Here is a 13,401-nt window from a genome sequence, read left to right on the forward strand (position 1 = left end):
CCTTTACCATTTCTAGATTTTGAGGACCATGCATATGAAAAATGAAGTAGAAGAGATAAAATAGATTTTCCAAGGGAGGAATTAAAATTTATACTTTTAAGATATATTTTTCATGAATCAGGACACAAAAGTTTTGCATTTGACTACTTAAAAAATGTTTTCTAACTTTGTTTCTTTGTGTGTGTGTGTGTATATATACATACATATATACATATATATATATATATATATATATGTATATATGTATTTTTAATAGAAGTATAGTCAATTTAAAATGTGTCAACTTCTGGTGCTAACTTTGCTTCCCTGCCATGCTTTTTTCATTGGAGATGTAAATCTAACCATAGTTTTTTTTTTCCCCACATAAACAGAAATTTTAGGGCAAAGATTATGCTGTGCTATGATCAGAAAATGAAATAAATAGCCTAAATCTGGTACACTCTCTGCTACAGTATCAGATATGGCATTTTTATTCATAAAATAAATTTGTAGAGATTTACTGGTTTGGAAACCTACTTCAAATGGCTGGAAGATGAAAGAGAGTGCTATTCAAATGTTTCTGTGAGTGTTTCAGGCCTTGCCACACCTGAAAGAAGAGGGGGGATTTTTGGAAAGGGGGATTCTCCATGTGTAGGTGAAAAACCAGTGGAATATATGACTCACTCACTAGCAAATTGTTAGCAACTTATTCACAGGAATTTCCAGGCAAAGAATCTTGTAGAATTACCCAGGAGACTCCTGAGGAAATAATAAGTACTATTTCCACATTTATTTATAAGATGGACTTAGTGATCTCCAGCTGAGAAGAGTATTTGTCTCCTGTAGTAACCATTCCAATGTACCAATTATTACTCTTGTGATCTCTTTTCCACTGTCTAATTAATGGCCTGCAAGCAACAAAGGAAAAAAGTATATAAAATATAGAAGCCTTGATTTTTCTATTCAAATATGTATATTAAAATGATTCAAATCCTTAAGGTGATGTAAACTCGTAAAACTGTAATCAGTTATTTCACCATCGTCAATGTCCATCACCCAGAACACCTGTTGTTTATCTATTTATCACTTTCTGGGCCAGGCATCCTTCTCAGTGCTTTACAAACACTAATTGACTTAATCCTCAGAAAAACTCTATAAAGCCTGCTTTTATCCCCATTTTACAGATGGATAAACTGAAGCACAACGAGGTAAAGTAACCTTCTCAAAATACCCAGCAAGTAATGGCAGAGCCTGATACTATTCAGACCATCTGGCTTCAGAGTCTGTGCTCTGAACCCTCTTCTATGTGCCCTTTGTTTCTCTACCTTTCCTCTTCTGCTCTTCCCTGCATCTGAGAACATCAAATTTCCTTATGAACAAGTGAGAATTTCTTTGTCAGAGGATAAAAAAAAATAGGGGAGGGGAGGGCACAAGATTGAAAGTCTGATAGAGCCAGGCATGCATGCAAGGACTCAATGCTAAAAATGAAATTCCACTTGGGATATCTACAACCACAGCCTAATGCTAATGTTTACTGGAGGTAATAAATATGTGCTATAATTTCACACCTACAAGAAGTGAAGAAATCAGCATGCCTGTGGAAATAAATGTGGTTCATAGGATGGTGCTATGGACAAATAGAAGACAAAGTGCTTGGATTATATCACGGGAATGTGGGAAAGTTGCAGACTCTTTTGCCATGATGCCCATTGCCCTAAATTTAAGAACAGAGGTAAGCATAAAATAGATTTAATGCAGTAACCATAAAATTAAGATAAAAATACCAACCCATATCTCAGAGATATTGTCACAGTAACTAATAAAATGACTATAAGCAAGGGAAAGAAGTTCTCTAGTAAATTGAAAAATAGATGTCTCTTGACAATAACAAAATTAAAGTCTTCTCATTTAATGAGGAAGGAACAATACAAAAAATTTTAATATACAGCTGTCACTTTACTGGCTGTTTTATCTCCACATGCATCTCAAATGACATGAAGAATATTCATAAATGGAGTAAAGTTACACAAACAGAGCCATAAGTTCATGAACTAAGACGAATAGGGTTTGTGATTACAGCAAATGAAATTTTGCGCCTTAATCCAAAAGAAGAAATTCTTGGTAAAACCTATGACAGTCACTGGTCTAAATGAGCCCAATAGACCTGAAAAAGTATGTGCATCTCCAGGAACATTTACTGCAAGGAGAGGCATAGGAATGAGGGTCTGAAGTCCACCGAGGGTCTTCTACTACCTACTACAATAGTTTTAAAACCTTGCATCCTTGTCAGATAGAATCTGCAATTTACTACTTTGGAGATCCATTAAACCTCAGAGTCACACATGGCATTTAGATGCTTGTGTAAAAGATGCAAATTGATTAGCAACATGACAAGTAGGGAAAGTGTCCTCTGCAACTGATTCGTGGAAGCTCTTTGAGGAACAGGTCTTTCTGATTTTTCAGTTAAAACCTAAAGTCAATTGGGACAAAAGCATTTAATCTAAGAGTTATTGATCCTTCTTGAGTGAGTATTATTTCTATATTCCAAAGTCTAACACAGCTGACTTTGTTAAAAAGTAATAATAATAATTTAATTTGCAAGTTTCATATAAATAGTTACATGAGCTGAAGCTGATGGTAGCAAAAGAAAACCCATTCTTTACATATTCTAGGGTTTCCTTTTTGAGAATGACATCTTTTATCTTTTTTTGACCTTTTATTCCTGGTTTAAACAAAGGAGTAAGGATTTTCTATGGTGCATTCCATATTTCTTTCAATCACACTTCTGCTTTAAATGTTCTTAACTAGAGATTTTAAAATCAGAAAGTTAGGTAGCAGTCTTGACAAATTTAATTATTCAATTCAAGTATTTATTAATCACTTACTATGTATAGGATACACAGATGCTGTGGGGATACAGAGAAGACAGAATAGTTTGTGAGGTTTCAAATTTAATAAGAGATGAATCAAATCAAGTTAAGTAATTATGCAGTACGTGTATATTAAAATACCACTGGACAGACTGAGAGAGTCCAACTGCAAGCGATACATCTGTGCATTCAAGTTCGAGAATCACTTTTCTAAAAACTGAAATATGATACTTTCAGACTGTATCAGATCATTGATGTGGTTTTCTGATAGTTAAAACATTTGCCCAAAATGAGTAAGGATTTATTGCCATTAATAAGGTGTTTTTTCCTCAGTGGTAAAATTTTTCCCAAGATAGAATTTCTAATAGGTTTGATGGGAACATGAGCCAGAGTAGAATTAAATATTATATGCATAGATAATCTTCATGCCAGTGGTGTCTGATTCAGTGTCAGATAAATGGTTCAACAAGAATTTAGTGAAGAAAGATGACTGTATGAAAGTGAGATGGGAAGAAATCATGATGGATATGTACCATAAACACTGATTTGGCAGAAGGTAAAAGAGAGGCCATTGCAGGTGGGAAAGAGTGTGGGCAAAGACTTGAAGACGGAATTGCTCAAGGAATATAGGTGGAAGTATACCACGGGATGGGGGTTGGGGGAGGGAGTAATTAAGAATTAGAATTCTACATCTGAGAAGCAGAATGATATTAACAACAAATCTATCCACATCCACACACACACAGACAGACACACACACATATACACTTAGGTATATATGTATGATGTCTTCATTTATTTATATCTATAATGAAGAAACTGGACTAAATCACTGATTGGCCAATACATGAGGCACAAGTATGCTGCCTGTTAAAATAACAGATTTCTAGGCCTCACCTCCAAAGTGATGACAGCTGGGCCTAGAGCCTGGGCTCCTCAGTTGTGTGAGCTCTTTCCTGATTCTGTTGCTCTAGCATACTTGGTAACTGGAACTTAATGAACTCTTCTAGCTTTAATATTTAAGACTCAATGCTTAGGAAACCCAAGAGCAGAATTCTTGAACTGGGCATTTGACACAATTTTGATGAGATTAAAAAAAGGTGGTTGAGGCAAGTTTATCAAAAAAACAAACAAGCTAAAGAGGTGACACACATTCTGAATACTATAGAAAGCCAAAATCTGTTAGAAATTTTATCATTCTTAACACACATTTTTAATATAAATATATAAATTCAGGCTGACTACTTTTTAAGATACAAAGAGAAAGAACATACTAAACAATTATGTTGCTTGCTTATTTTGGGATATTATTGGAATGAATTAATACTATTGGTTCAACCTGCATTTATATATATATATATATATATATATATATATATATAAAAATGATATTTTGTTATCTGCCATCTAAATTTTTTAAATTATATTTCAATACATTGGGTTGTACTTTCTTGAAGCCACTCAGCATGTATCTTCTACATAATACTGTATATGCATACTTCTTAGAGACTTTTTAAGAGAAAATATATATAACAACTATATTGAGTGCTTTATAAACCATATTTTCCAAAGCTAGACAAGATTTTGTCAGTGAAAATGTGATTTAATTGAGTGCTGCCTTCAAATGGCATTCTCTACTGGATGTCATGGAGATATGCAAATGAAGTTAAAGACATTGTCCTCATTCTCAGAGAATTTACAATATAATAGGGGAACAAGATGCAGATGAAAAGATATAATAACACATGCAAAGACGACATGAAAACAGGTACAAATTAATGTAACACAAAACATCAGCGCTAAGAGAAATGGAATAATGGAATGATCAGTGTGTGTACAACTATTCAAGTGGTCTTGATGAAGAAATTTTATTTTAAATGGATGTTTGATAGAGGCACAAAAATGGATCAAGAGACAAATAGTGGAAAGGATATTCTATTCAGAAAGCATGGCAAGACCTCTGGAGAACAAAGGGGTAGAAGAAAGAGCAAGTAACTCAATATGATTGCTAAAAGATAGAAAACTTGTGCCCAAATAATAAAAATATGATATAACTCCATTTGATTCTGTTGACAGTGAACACTTATTCATCAAATCATATTTTTCATTTTATGTAGTATTCTGTGGAGCTTTAGTATTTCAACATTCACTGAAAACCAGTGGCTAAAGAATACTGAAATATTGGTAAAGTTTAAAAAAAACAGGAGAGAGATGGAGTTTGACCTAACACGAACACTTTTAAAAGTTTATCCACAATATCTTAAAAATATAACCGCAACACTCTTGCTCTTACAGTTGGGTCAGCCTTGCAACGATCAGTTCTAAAAGCACAGACAGCAGTTTTAAGTTAAAAAGGGTATTCCGAGAAAAATTTTGGAAATCTAATGCAAAGTATGGATATATTCAATCTATAGTTAATCTTTTATTATAAAAATTCAGGTTCATAATCTAAAAGTAAAATAGCATTGACAGTTGAAGATTTAGAAATCTCATAGGCATATATATTCCATGACCCCCCTTTCTAATATATTTGTAAGTCGCTTGGTTAAATCAGTAGTCAGAGTTTATAGTATTCTGACTATGTAAATATTGTATGCTGTCAAGTATCCTACAATTTCATTGATGTTTCATAGTATTACTTTCCCTAGTTAATACTTTACTTTTGTTATGTGCCTGTCTCTAATTTTCCCCAAGGATTTGAACAGACCTAGTAAAATTTTTTCCAAATGTTTTCATACTTCATACAGTCTATCCCGGTGATGTCAGCTGGGCGCCTCCATTCTCCTACTCCAGTGCAGACTGGCAGCTCTCCTCATCTAGTACACAGCCATCATTCTATAATTCCCTCCACATGTTCACAATGTCTTCCTCTCTTTTCAGGACTCCACCTGTTCCTTTTTCTTGATCTACTCCTTCATTTCAGCAGAACATATCCTCCAATCAATTCCTTCAAGGGGCGGGGGGGAAGAGGAAAGGGAGGTCACTTTTTGAGACCTTGAGAGTTTAAAAAATATCTTTATTCTCACACTCAGTGGAGTGTGAACTATTTTTTCTTCAGTTATAATGGACATGGTATGGCTCTATTTTCCTTATACTTTGGTTTTGCTCTTGAGGTGTTTAATGTCATTCTTATTCCTGATCTTTTATTCTTTTACCATCAGGAAGACTTCAGGATTTTTTTGAATAGGATCTTTATTCCTATTCTGAAAGTTTATGATGATATGCCATTACATGGGTTTTCATTACATTAGGTACCTTTCATGGGAAGATATTTTCTCTAGGGTCATTCAGAATTTCCTATACACATTACTTTAGAAATTTTAGGAATAAAGGAAGTGACTAAGTATCCCACAATTATGGTGGGAGATTTAAATAGCACTCCTTCAGAAATCAACTGAACTAAAAAAAATTGATGGTTTTAACAAGATAATTATTAAGTTTAATCTAATGTACATATAGTATTTTTTTCACTCATGAAACATCTGCAAAGATTTTCCATGTGCTAGACTAGAAAATTTAAACCAACTAAAATCATGTTTCATTAGTTTTAGAAAATTGAGTTTAATATTTATTTCCTTTTGATTAAATAATAATAATAATTTTCAATGTTGAAAATTTGGAAAATAAAGTATAAAGGTGATGAATCACTTACAAACCATTACAACTTCCTAAAATGTACAGATAAATATTAATGCATTCCCTCCTCTAAATTAGAATCCTACTCTAAGTTGGCAATTCTCTTAGTGATGCTTCCTGTCATTAAGTATTCTTTGAAATATTCTTTGAAACCATCATATAGATGCATGCATGGAAGCATATATTAACTATCGCTTTTTGTAGACATTAAAATATTTCTAATTTTTGTATTTTACAAATACACAACAAACATAATCATAAAAAAGGAAGTCTCAGTAAAGTCAAAATCTAGTACAATTAGAAATAAAAACAAAAGGTAACCCCCCAGCTTCTATATATATGATACTCCAGGGGCTACTACCTTCTCCCTTGGACTCTCCACACCAGTGTGAGTCAAATTTCTTTGCACCAACATCAGTATTTGCCACCCCATGTCTTCACTCACTCAACAAATATTCATTGAGCATCTATTATGTGTAATGCACTGGGTAAGCAGTGAGAATAGAGAAAGAAAACACATCTTATCTTCATGGAGCACATACACTTACTTGGTGTGTGTGCTTAGTGAGTAAACAGTTGGCTATGTTTTCTTCCTTCCTTCCTTCTTTCCTTCCTCTTCCTTCCTTTTTTCCCCTTTTCATCTCAGATCTTGAATGATAACTTCTCTCTGGCGCCTAAAAATGTTTTTAAAATTTTATTTCAGCTTACCAATTTATTGTATAAAAGAATTCTGATTTTATATGATTAGCTCAACTCTGCTGTATTAGCCTCTATAATTTTTGTCTTTGAAATATTGCACGGTCAGCAAGTTTCATTGTATATAGTTTTCCACTTAAACTAAGATTTTTATATTTGTGAGTATGGATATAAATATGCAAAGACTTGGAGGCCTTGGGTCTTGCTCTTTTCAACAGCCTGCTTCCATGGCAACAGAATCTATTAGAAACAACCTTGTCACCACAAATTTAGGTCCAAATAATTTCACAGAAAAGATAAAAAGGTATGTGGCAACTCTATCTTGCTCCATCTTTTACATAATGTAATTTCTCAGAAATATGATCAGCATTTGAGACAAGTGATTAAAAATTAAAAGGCCCGAGAGAGAGAAAAAGACTATTCATAACAAGGATTTTGAAAGCTTAATGAAAGGTGGAAGAAAACATGATAGGACTTCAGTCTTTAACCTTTTTTGCACAAGGAACAATTGATCCAAAGCTTAAAAAAAAAGTTTATCCATTAAGGTTGAAGAAGTCCTAAATTTATAGTGTAATTTATTACTTGGGCCAGAAAATTAAATATGAGTGCAAATGTTTCATTATGTTCTTTGAACTTTGACTGTCAGAGCATTTTCTCCAAAACCATTGTACTAACTGATAGCAAAGGCAGAGAGGCCCTAGTAGACATAGAATTGTCAACCCAACATTTTTATCCTTGTTTCACTGGCTTTCCACATCTCTGTGCCATAAAACACTCTGTCAATTTCACTGAACTCACTGGGTCATAGAGTCTTCTCCTAAGGTTAAGGCCATAGAATTGACTCTGGTGTATATTAAGTTTTATGGTCATAGACGGTTCCAAAATTTCCACTAATCAAAGAAAGCCTGAGCCAGCCAGGAAGACTGAAAACTTCATCCTGAAAACTGTTTACTGAAGTCATCATAATGATTAAATATAATCAAGTACATATTACCATTTGAATGTAGTTTAATTAGGGGATTTGTCTCAGGTTGTGACTGGCCAATGTACCCTCTTCAGAGATAAGGATAGAGTAATTTCTATCAAGAACAATAGACACAGTCTGGCCACTGGCTAATCAATTTTTAAAATGTACTATGAAGTAAGACTGAAAGAGAAAGAAAAATACCATATGGTATCACTCATATGTGGAATTTAAAAAAGAAAGAAAAAAAGAAAAAAGAAGAAGACACTAATGAACTTATCTACAAAACAGAAACAGACCCACAGACATAATAAATAAACTTACGGTTACTGGGAGAAGGGGGTGGGAAGGGATAAACTAGGAGTTCAAAATTTGCAAATAATACTATATATAAAATAGATAAAAAGTAGATTTTTTTCTGTATAGTGGGAAACTATATTTGGTATCTTGTAGTAACCTATAATGAAGAATATGAAAGCGAACATGTGTATGTAAATGTATGACTGAAACATTATGCTGTACACCAGAAATTTTGAGCTGACTATACTTCAAAAAAAAAAAAAACACACACACACACACACACACAAAGATAAGGAGGTGAATAATGGAGGATGAATAGGAAAGTGCAAAGTATAGAATGAATTAGTAGATGGATTTAGGATTTAAAGTTACAGTATTAAGACTTAAATTTACAACATTAGAATCAAAGTTATGGTGCTTTTAAATTCTGCCCCAGCAGCCTAGACCACGCTAAAGAGACTCTAGTGGTAAAAAAATTCTATTTGCATTCTTGTATTTTTCAAATAAATGTCTTCCCCCACCAGAATGCAAGTTCCAAGAGCACAGAGACTGTGTCTATATCTAACTTAGCATAATCACTGACAGACAGTAACTATTCCATGATAACTGTAGACTGGCTGAGGAGAGCAAGCCAAGTGCAAGAGCTTCTTTTCTGTTAAATTTCTTTTAATTTTTAAATTTAGAATTTTTTAAACTTTCATTTTGAAATAATATTATACTTACAAAAGAGTTGCAAAAATACTACAAAGAATTCCCATACACTTTCCACACATATTCCCCAAATGTTATCTTATATAACACCACAGCACTGTCATCAAAATCAAGAAATTAACATTAGAATTAACCTCAACATTAGGCAATACTATTATCTAATTTATAGACCTTATTCAAATTTAGCCAATTTACCCACAACCCCCTTTTTCTGGTTCAGGATCTAATCTACCATCACATGATGCATTTAGTTGTCATGTAACTTTACTCTCCTGTAATCTGGAACAGTTCTTCAGTCTGCCTTTGTCTTTCACGACCTTAATCTTTTTAGAATGCTGGCTAGTTATTTCTTAGAATGTTGCTCAATTGGAATCTATCTGATGTTTCCCCATGATTAAATTCAGATTATTCTTTGTTAGTAAGAATACCACAGTAGTAATACTGTGATCTTCTCAGTGTCTCATATCAGGAGACACATGGAATCAACTTGTTCCAATACGGATGATATTAACTCTGATTACATGGTGAAGGTAGAGAACAGCTGGTAGAGAACAGTATTTTGTTATAGCAGCCCAAATATACTAAAATAAAAGACATCCACGGCACACACAAAATACATTAAAACACTCTGTAAAAAAAAAAAATCAGGCAAAAAATAAAAGAAGGAAAAATGTGATTTTTCTAATCTATTGATAAATTTATAACAATATAGGGCTTTAGAGTTTCTGTTTTATCTGGTGTCAGTTTGGGTAAGTTGTATTTTTCAAAGAATTTATCAGTTTCATCTAAGTTGTTAGATACACTGGCATAAAGTTGTCCATATATTCTCCTATTATCCTTTTAATGTCTGTAAGATTTACAGTGATAGTCCCTCTTTATTCCTGATATATAAATAATTTATGTCCCCTGTCTCCATTTCTTGATCCCTCTAGCTAGGAATTTACCAATTTTGTTGATCTTTTAAAACAACTATTAACTTTGTTAAATTTTTAAATTATCTCTCTACTTCCCTTTGATGTTATTACCATTCTTCTTTTCTCATACAAGCATTTTAAAGTTATAAATTTCCCTCTAAGCACTGCTTTAGCTGCATTGTACAATTTTTAGAATTCTGGCTTTTCATTATTAGTTTAAAATGTGTTCTAAATTCACTAGTGGGTTCTTCCTTCACCCATGGCTATCTATCAAAAAGACTAGACATGGAGAAAAGGGAACACTTGTGCATTGCTGGTGGGAATGTAAATTTGTGTAGCTAATATGGCAAACTGTATGGAGGTTCCTCAAAAAATTTAAAATTGAAGTATCATATGATCCAGCAATTCCATTTCTGGGTACATATCCAAAGAAAAAGAAAACACTAACTTAAAAAGATACATGCACCCCTATGTTCACTGCAGTATTATTTACAATAATCAAGACATGGAAGCAATCTAAGTGTCCATCAATGAATGAATAAATTTAAAAACTGTAGTATATGTATACAATAAAATACTATTCAGCCATTAAAAAGAAGGAAAATTTGCCATTTGCGAAAATATGGATGGACCTCAAGGGCATCAAACCAAGCGAAATAACTCAGAGAGTTATATGTGGAGATGTATGTATATGTATATACACATACATATGTGTGTGTGTATGTGTGTGTGTGTGTGTGTGTGTGTATGCTCATAGAATCAGAGAACAGATTGGTGCTTGCCAGAGACAGGGCATTAGGAGTGTGAGAAATGAGTGAACTGTGGGTTTTTTTGTTTAAATAAATGTTTAAAAATAAAAGATATTAAAATTTTTGTCATCAAATTAAAAATAAAAAAATAAAGAAAAAAATTTTCTTTCATACTATGAAAAGGTGCTAAAAGCTTGTCTTTCCATTAAAGAAAACTTGGAATTGATATAATGGATAAAAAGCGCTTATGAAACATATATAGGCATTCTTGACATAATAAAATAGAAGCTTAGGAGAGTACTTTTGGAAAGATTAGTGGGTTTTTTTTTTTTTTTTTTTTTTACTTTAGAAGACAGATGTTTTGCTGTTCTTGACTAGCAGATGCAACTACAACTTAACTGTGTTTCCAACAGGAAATAAAAATGTGTTCAGTATTTCTTCTAAAGACAAAGAATAGCATACTAACAAAAAGTCACTGTCTTGCTGTTTCTTTTGTGGTTCCCAGTTCACACATGTGGAAATATAATTTATGATGAAACTGATTTTTCAAATTGATTACTTCTTAAGAACCATCCATTTAAACATGAAGCATTTTAATTTTTTTCTTCTCATTCAATGACAAGAAGAAGAAAAAGTCATACAAATATTTCTGTGATGCTAGACTTTTCCTAGTGGAAATATATATAATATGCCATAACCAAAATAATTTCCTTTTCAAATCTAGTGTATTTATAGCAGATGCTGCTAAGTAATCACTGTGAGTCCCATGTGGCTATGCAACTTAGCCATGCTGCTAAGATAGCTGTCTCCTTGGTGAGTGTCAATGGTTTTGTGCAAATTTCCAAACAAATGTAAGGCTGTCCCAGTGTCAATGTGGGTAGTGCCAATTTAAGACAGGTGAGAATTTAATAAATCATTTGAGACTGTCCAGATAATACCTGAGAGATTTTTAAGAGTGTTACAAAGTAGAATGGAATGTTCCCAGAGATGGCTGACTTAAGGAAAATTTCTTGGTCCCTTTTAGAAATTTTAGAAATTTATAAATCATTTGGGTAAGAATAAGATGCATAATTGCTTTATACCTAAGTGCCACATAAGAACTTAAATAGTGCCTGGTGCTCATAAGCAAAAGTAATGGCATCATATTAACTATAAAAATAATCTCTAACTTTAGGTAAGTTGTTGATCTTGATACTTTTCTCTGCTGTGTTAAAAAAAAAAGAAGTATATAATTTACATTCCAAATTTTGAGGGATTTTCTAAATATCCGATATTTTCACTAAATATAGATGCTCGCTGGACAGTTTTCTTTCAGTGTCTTAAAATGTTATTCCACTGTTTTCTGGAAATCACTGTTTTTGACATTAAGTCATTTGTATTCTTGTTCCCCCATATGTGATGTGTCATTTTTCTCCAGTAAAATTTTCTCTTTACCTTTATTTTTCAACAAGATGTACCTAGGGTGGTTTTCTCTGTTTTCCTGCAGTGAGATTCTTAAATCAAATATTAAGATCTTTTGAGCTATTATTTATCATATATTTTCCACTCTAGCTAACCATATGTGAAATTTTTTGCTATTGTTCCATAGGTACTGATGCTCTGTTCATTTTTTTTAATCTTTATTTTTTTCTGTTCTTCAGATTGAATAATTTTTGTTCATCTATCTTCAAGTTCACTGATGATTTCTTTGTCATTTTCAATCTTCTATTAAACATCCAGTATTTTAAAATTTTAGACATTTCACATTTCAGTTCTATAATTTCCTAATGGTTCTTTTTCATAGTTTTCTTTCTTTAGGCTGAGATGTTCTATTTATTGGCTCTTTGTGGTCACATTTTCCTTTATGTCCTTAAACATTTGCTTTACAATCCTTATCTGATAATTCCAACATCTGGGTCATCTCAGAATCAGTCTTTATTGATTACATTTTCTCTTGAGTAAGGGTTGCATTTTTCTGTTTCTTCATTTGTCTAGTAACTTGGAATTATATTATGTGAATAATATTGTATCTTTGGAATGATATAGTGTAAAGATTCTGGATTTTCTTACAGTCTTCCAAAAGTATTGTGATTTTTGTGTTTTTTGATGTTGTTGTTTCAGCAGGCAGTTTATTTACCTGAACTCAAACTCCGAACTCTGAATCCCTGTAGAGTGAAGCAACTGAAAGCCTGTTCAATTTAGCCTTAGTTACTCCATACATGTGCAATTCAGGGGCCAGAGAGAATAGCAGATTTCATCGTCAGAATCTGGGGTAACCTACGTTCATTTTCTCCTTTCCTATGTTTCTTCCTTGTATGAGTTTCCTAGAGCTGTCATAACAAAGTATCACAAACTGGGTGGCTTAAGACAAGAATTTATTCTCCTATAGTCCAGGAGGCTGGAAGTCCAAAATCAAAGTTTTGGCAAGGTTAGTATCTCAAGGAGGCTTTAAGGAAGGATCTGTTCTATGCCTCTCTCATAGGGTCTGTTGGTTGCCAGCAATAATTGGCATTGCTTGGCTTATTGTGGCATATTCCAATCTCTGCCTCCATCTTCACAAGGTCATTTTCCCTCTATGTGTGTCTGTGTTAACATTTCTCTCT

The sequence above is a fragment of the Camelus ferus genome, chromosome 2, assembly GCF_009834535.1.
Source record: "Camelus ferus isolate YT-003-E chromosome 2, BCGSAC_Cfer_1.0, whole genome shotgun sequence".
Taxonomy (NCBI): domain Eukaryota; kingdom Metazoa; phylum Chordata; class Mammalia; order Artiodactyla; family Camelidae; genus Camelus; species Camelus ferus.